The following is a 7,990-nucleotide window of genomic DNA, read 5'->3' as shown; positions in this document are numbered from 1 at the left end:
GCTTGAGTTTGAAGGGTGTTCATTATGCAATGGGATTCTGGAACCTTCTTTTCACATTTCGCCATCTGAGCGGCTCCTCCTACAGATGGTTTTGAGAGTTTCCCGACACAACAGGTTTAGGTCTCTTTGGGCACTCTTTCACAAAATGTCCTGCAGCTCCACAGTACATACATAACTTCTTTGCTCTCCTCGACTCCTTTTCCTCTTTACTTAAGGGACCCCTCACTGTTCCAATCTGCATTGGTTCACTCTCTGATGTGGATCCATTAGTTTTACTCCCTTCAACTCTAGGTCTGTCAAAACGTGAAAAATTCCATTTAAAATCTCTAGACTTCTTTTCTCCTTTTCTCTCCGTACAGCGAAAGTCGATTTCTAACACTAAGTCTACTAATTCTGTAAAATCAGTAGGTCGGTTTGGAATCTGTGCAAGTGTGTCCTTTATCTCATCCCGTAAGCCTCTATAAAACAGTGCAGCCCTCTTCTCTGGTGGCCAATTAGTTTCCATTAACAGTTTGTTAAATTGCGTTAAGTACGTGAGGAGATCTTTGGATCCTTGACGCAGTTCCAAAAGTTCATTGTCAGTGGCCTGGGAAATTCTTCTCCGGTCAAAAATACGAAGAAACTCTGTCTTGAAGCGTTCAAAATCATATAAAAAAGGATCATCTCGGGAAACCAGAGGCATAGCCCAATTGGCGGCATCCCCACTAAGATAAGACAAAATGAAAGCCACCCGGGATTGAGCATCTGGAAATAGGGTTGAGCGACACATGAAATGAAGGGAACATTGTGTGAGGAACAATTGGGCCTTTTGAGGATCCCCGCTAAACCTTTCGGGTGGTGCTAAAGGAATAAGAGGGGAAACTGAATGAACAACTTGGGCCACTGTTCGGGGGTTAGTTTCTGGCAAGGAACCCTTTAAATCTGCTACAGAAGGAGGAGAGTCTGAAGGCATCATCTCACTAACTCTTTGGGATAGCATCATTGTTTCCTGTCGTGAAGCTACCATTTCTTGTTTAAGACTCTTATTCTCAGCGCTAAGATGTCCCACATCCCGCTGAATTCTCTCTAACATGTCCCCTAACGCCTTCAAACTAAAACCCTCTGCCATTCTGCCTGGGTGGAGTGAAGTCGTGGGCACTTCAATCTGTCAAGGCCGTTGATTCTCCACAGAGGCAGAAGATGCTTATTCCCAATTCCTTCCTCTCAGAACACACTGCGTTAAGCAGCTGCTCTAAGCAGGGGGAAAGGGGAGTTGGACAGAGAAGAGAAAGACACTCGAGCTGGACCTGAATTCCCTTGTCTTCTGTTTTCCTGTCTTCTGGGGTTCTAATGCACATAAGGGGAAATAAGCATTCAAATACACATAACAGTTCTGCTCATTACTTATCTAAACACTTCTTATCTGTCCTACCAGGTATTGCTGGAGTGTAGGCTCCTCTTCTGTAATGAGGTCTCTCAGTTCCAACTGGTCTGGAACTGTAGCTTCCTAGCACACATGGAAGACACTACATTAGAATCACAACACTACTTTCTACCTTTCTTCTATTAACTGGGAAATGGACGTCTCCTACCTAACTGGTAGCTTGACCTATCACTTAGGTTTCTCATAAAGGTTCGGAATATTTGTCTAATTGAATGAAGTCTCACATGAAGTCTCTCTTCCTGAAGTCTGGAACAGTTCTCGTTGAATTAGTGAAGGTAAATGGCTTCAGGGAGGTACGCGCAAGAAGGATCAAGGAAGGATAGAGTGGAAGGAAAGGAAAGGGAAGAACGCTAGGAAGGAAGGGTACAGTGGCTAACGCGCTTCTCCAAAGTTGCAGTCTCCTTAACGCTGTAGCAGGATAAATTCTTGGCTTACTTGACTGTGAAGGTTCTCGGGCTCACCAGCTTAGTACTCTCGAAACTCCTGGAAGGCTTCAACAACTGGCCTCTCACAATGCGAATTAGTAATGTCCCAAATAAGAATTGGACACTTGAATACTGAACACTTGAATGGGAAATAATTCCCTCTGTGAAATTATGTCTTTGAATAAGCGCCGCTTCCACTAAATTGCTTAAAAGGAAGCGCGCTTCGAATTCGAACTTCTCTACCTCAGATTCAAATTGAAGTGCGCAGTTGAGCGCGCTCGCGAGCCGCATCATTCCGAAGTGCCTTCAAGACTAGAACGTCTCTTCTGGAGCCTCTGATGCTTCGCGGGCAACGCGGCGGCCATCTTGAAAGGGTCTTTTTCACCGGGTTAACATTAAACCAATAATTTACAGTAGCCGGTTTAATTACTACTCTATGTCTTTTGGGATAACACTGCCCTATGGTAAGGGCACTCACCAGGTTCCTGACACTCCAGTTGTCTTCAAATATAGGTTTTTTTCCTGCTCTTTTTTTGCTCTGGATTTTGTAGGCATCTTAAATTTTGTTCACTGCTCTTCAGCAATACCTGAAAAAAACTAAAAAAAAATTCCTTTATTTTATTTAAATATATTACTACATTTGTTTTCACATTAGTCACAAAACGAAATTTCTTTGCCAATTTGAAAGCACACTTACTGCTCTTTTTTTTGGCAAGTGATAAACACTTTTACAGACTGACACATTATGAATCCACTTTTCAGATTTTTTACAAAGCACATGTCCAAACTGCTTTTTCAGACCAGCATCATTTCTAACCTGGGTGTCTGCCTACACTCCAGCAAGGGCAACCAGCCTTAGTGATGCTGAATGTATTTGCATTACTGACTGAAACCTCAAACCCCACTCGCTTGTGAATACTGTGCATGATTCCACATGGTAAGCAGCTACCTGTGTGCTAAGAGTCTGCTTCTGCACCAAAAAATGTCTCCCCCTTTCCATCTAATGCAACTGTGAAATCTCCAGAGCAATACGCAATAAATCTCTGCCTGTAATTCCTATTTGTACAACTGAGTCATGTTTTCACATTAGTCACAAAACGAAATTTCTTTGCCAATTTGAAAGCACACTTACTGCTCTTTTTTTTGGCAAGTGATAAACACTTTTACAGACTGACACATTATGAATCCACTTTTCAGATTTTTTACAGAGCACATGTCCAAACTGCTTTTTCAGACCAGCATCATTTGTAACCTGGGTGTCTGCCTACACTCCAGCAAGGGCAACCAGCCTTAGTGATGCTGAATGTATTTGCATTACTGACTGAAACCTCAAACCCCACTCGCTTGTGAATACTGTGCATGATTCCACATGGTAAGCAGCTACCTGTGTGCTAAGAGTCTGCTTCTGCACCAAAAAATGTCTCCCCCTTTCCATCTAATGCAACTGTGAAATCTCCAGAGCAATACGCAATAAATCTCTGCCTGTAATTCCTATTTGCACACAGTCATGTTTTCACATTAGTCACAAAACGAAATTTCTTTGCCAATTTGAAAGCACACTTACTGCTCTTTTTTTTGGCAAGTGATAAACACTTTTACAGACTGACACATTATGAATCCACTTTTCAGATTTTTTACAAAGCACATGTCCAAACTGCTTTTTCAGACCAGCATCATGTGTAACCTGGGTGTCTGCCTACACTCCAGCAAGGGCAACCAGCCTTAGTGATGCTGAATGTATTTGCATTACTGACTGAAACCTCAAACCCCACTTGCTTGTGAATACTGTGCATGATTCCACATGGTAAGCAGCTACCTGTGTGCTAAGAGTCTGCATCTGCACCAAAAAATGTCTCCCCCTTTCCATCTAATGCAACTGTGAAATCACCAGAGCAATACGCAATAAATCTATGCCTGTAATTCCTATTTGCACACAGAGTCATGTTTTCACATTAGTCACAAAACGAAATTTCTTTGCCAATTTGAAAGCACACTTACTGCTCTTTTTTTTGGCAAGTGATAAACACTTTTACAGACTGACACATTATGAATCCACTTTTCAGATTTTTTACAGAGCACATGTCCAAACTGCTTTTTCAGACCAGCATCATGTGTAACCTGGGTGTCTGCCTACACTCCAGCAAGGGCAACCAGCCTTAGTGATGCTGAATGTATTTGCATTACTGGCTGAAACCTCAAACCCCACTCGCTTGTGAATACTGTGCATGATTCCACATGGTAAGCAGCTACCTGTGTGCTAAGAGTCTGCATCTGCACCAAAAAATGTCTCCCCCTTTCCATCTAATGCAACTGTGAAATCACCAGAGCAATACGCAATAAATCTATGCCTGTAATTCCTATTTGCACACAGTCATGTTTTCACATTAGTCACAAAACGAAATTTCTTTGCCAATTTGAAAGCACACTTACTGCTCTTTTTTTTGGCAAGTGATAAACACTTTTACAGACTGACACATTATGAGTCCACTTTTCAGATTTTTTACAAAGCACATGTCCAAACTGCTTTTTCAGACCAGCATCATGTGTAACCTGGGTGTTTGCCTACACTCCAGCAAGGGCAACCAGCCTTAGTGATGCTGAATGTATTTGCATTACTGACTGAAACCTCAAACCCCACTCGCTTGTGAATACTGTGCATGATTCCACATGGTAAGCAGCTACCTGTGTGCTAAGAGTCTGCATCTGCACCAAAAAATGTCTCCCCCTTTCCATCTAATGCAACTGTGAAATCACCAGAGAAATACGCAATAAATCTCTGCCTGTAATTCCTTTTTGCACACAGAGTCATGTTTTCACATTAGTCACAAAACGAAATTTCTTTGCCAATTTGAAAGCACACTTACTGCTCTTTTTTTGGCAAGTGATAAACACTTTTACAGACTGACACATTATGAATCCACTTTTCAGATTTTTTACAAAGCACATGTCCAAACTGCTTTTTCAGACCAGCATCATGTGTAACCTGGGTGTCTGCCTACACTCCAGCAAGGGCAACCAGCCTTAGTGATGCTGAATGTATTTGCATTACTGACTGAAACCTCAAACCCCACTCGCTTGTGAATACTGTGCATGATTCCACATGGTAAGCAGCTACCTGTGTGCTAAGAGTCTGCTTCTGCACCAAAAAATGTCTCCCCCTTTCCATCTAATGCAACTGTGAAATCACCAGAGCAATACGCAATAAATCTCTGCCTGTAATTCCTTTTTGCACACAGAGTTATGTTTTCACATTAGTCACAAAACGAAATTTCTTTGCCAATTTGAAAGCACACTTACTGCTCTTTTTTTTGGCAAGTGATAAACACTTTTACATACTGACACATTATGAATCCACTTTTCAGATTTTTTACAAAGCACATGTCCAAACTGCTTTTTCAGACCAGCATCATTTGTAACCTGGGTGTCTGCCTACACTCCAGCAAGGGCAACCAGCCTTAGTGATGCTGAATGTATTTGCATTACTGACTGAAACCTCAAACCCCACTCGCTTGTGAATACTGTGCATGATTCCACATGGTAAGCAGCTACCTGTGTGCTAAGAGTCTGCTTCCGCACCAAAAAATGTCCCCCCTTTCCATCTAATGCAACTGTGAAATCACCAGAGAAATACGCAATAAATCTCTGCCTGTAATTCCTATTTGCACACAGAGTCATGTTTTCACATTAGTCACAAAACGAAATTTCTTTGCCAATTTGAAAGCACACTTACTGCTCTTTTTTTTGGCAAGTGATAAACACTTTTACAGACTGACACATTATGAATCCACTTTTCAGATTTTTTAAAAAGCACATGTCCAAACTGCTTTTTCAGACCAGCATCATTTGTAACCTGGGTGTCTGCCTACACTCCAGCAAGGGCAACCAGCCTTAGTGATGCTGAATGTATTTGCATTACTGACTGAAACCTCAAACCCCACTCGCTTGTGAATACTGTGTATGATTCCACATGGTAAGCAGCTACCTGTGTGCTAAGAGTCTGCTTCTGCACCAAAAAATGTCTCCCCCTTTCCATCTAATGCAACTGTGAAATCACCAGAGCAATACGCAATAAATCTCTGCCTGTAATTCCTTTTTGCACACAGAGTCATGTTTTCACATTAGTCACAAAACGAAATTTCTTTGCCAATTTGAAAGCACACTTACTGCTCTTTTTTTTGGCAAGTGATAAACACTTTTACAGACTGACACATTATGAATCCACTTTTCAGATTTTTTACAAAGCACATGTCCAAACTGCTTTTTCAGACCAGCATCATTTGTAACCTGGGTGTCTGCCTACACTCCAGCAAGGGCAACCAGCCTTAGTGATGCTGAATGTATTTGCATTACTGACTGAAACCTCAAACCCCACTCGCTTGTGAATACTGTGCATGATTCCACATGGTAAGCAGCTACCTGTGTGCTAAGAGTCTGCTTCTGCACCAAAAAATGTCTCCCCCTTTCCATCTAATGCAACTGTGAAGTCACCAGAGAAATACGCAATAAATCTCTGCCTGTAATTGCTATTTGCACACAGAGTCATATTTTCACATTAGTCACAAAACGAAATTTCTTTGCCAATTTGAAAGCACACTTACTGCTCTTTTTTTTGGCAAGTGATAAACACTTTTACAGACTGACACATTATGAATCCACTTTTCAGATTTTTTACAAAGCACATGTCCAAACTGCTTTTTCAGACCAGCATCATTTGTAACCTGGGTGTCTGCCTACACTCCAGCAAGGGCAACCAGCCTTAGTGATGCTGAATGTATTTGCATTACTGAGTCCAACCTCAAACCCTTAAACTATTCTTTTATTATACCAGTACACCTTAATTTATTGTGAAAACATAGTCCATATTATTTTACATGTTCCTCACATTTAAATTTCTCCCAAAACAGAAAATAATAAACACAACTTCAACAAAAAGAATTGCATTTCTATTATTCATTTCTTAATTTACCATATACATCCCCTCTCAGACTCTAAACTCACCTTTAAAATTAGTTAGTTGTGAAAGAAATGTGGCACTCAAACAGCAGATTATCAGAGCCAGGATCTCTGTTCTCTACACCTCTCTCCTCTCAGCAGAACCAGATAATGGCAAACTTTCCCTCTCTTTTTCCACACATATACATGTTAGTTTCAAATCTCAGTGCGTGCCCCTTTTTTTCAAATGTAATCACACATTTCTATTGGTTGAAAACCCAACCCTTTTCCAAAAGTACCCTTCCCCCAACTTGACTTCTACCTAGTACCCTTCCCCCAACTCGACTTCTGCCTGCTACCATAGCAACAGCCCATGGAACACTGCTGTGTGGAGTCAGGTCAGAAGTTCGCCAAACAATGTTTCAATTCCAAAGAGCAAGAGTGCTTGACTTTTCAAACCTAACAGCAAATCCATAGTACTGTTCTTTGGTAACACATTTTTCTGTACCAATACAAAACATGCTTCTATTAATTTACACATACAGCCTAGTTTTTATTCTAGAATGGTATGAAACAGCCAATCAGTTCTTTTTTTTTTGAAAAAAATATGTATGCCTCCATTTCCAAACTGTCTTTCTTTTCATATTGCCATTCTACTGAAAGACACCTCCTGAGTGCATCCAGTTCTCCTTTGAAGATGTTCACAGTGTGGATTGTAGGGCACAGCTATGTCTTCTGGAGTGAAAAGTATGCAGAGAAAACAGATATGGTGAGAGACCTTGCTTTGCCAAATGTAGACATTAAATGGATTGGTCAGAGAGGGTTAAAGTGGCACCAATTGATGCCATTGGTGAAATCCTTCATGCACATCCAACACCCTGACCTCATAATAGTGCACTGTGGTGGCAATGACCTAGGCACTTTGACTGGGGTAGGTCTGGAAATGCTTATGAAGGACACCTTTGCACAACTGTTTTCACTTTTCCCTAAAACTGCCTTTGTGTTTTCTAACATATGCCAAAGGCAAAAATGGAACTGGTCCAATCATTTCTGTCCGCAGATTGACAAAGCAAGAAAGCACGTCAACAAATCTGTTTCTGCTTTCCTCCGTGACTATGGTATGGGTTCCATTTACCACAACAACTTGCGTTATGACATGCAAGACATTTATAGAGGAGATGGTGTACACTTCAATGATGAAGGGAACAGA

This window comes from Triturus cristatus, chromosome 12, assembly GCF_964204655.1.
Source record: "Triturus cristatus chromosome 12, aTriCri1.1, whole genome shotgun sequence".
In the NCBI taxonomy this organism is placed as follows: domain Eukaryota; kingdom Metazoa; phylum Chordata; class Amphibia; order Caudata; family Salamandridae; genus Triturus; species Triturus cristatus.
Note: the sequence above shows the minus strand (reverse complement) of the source record.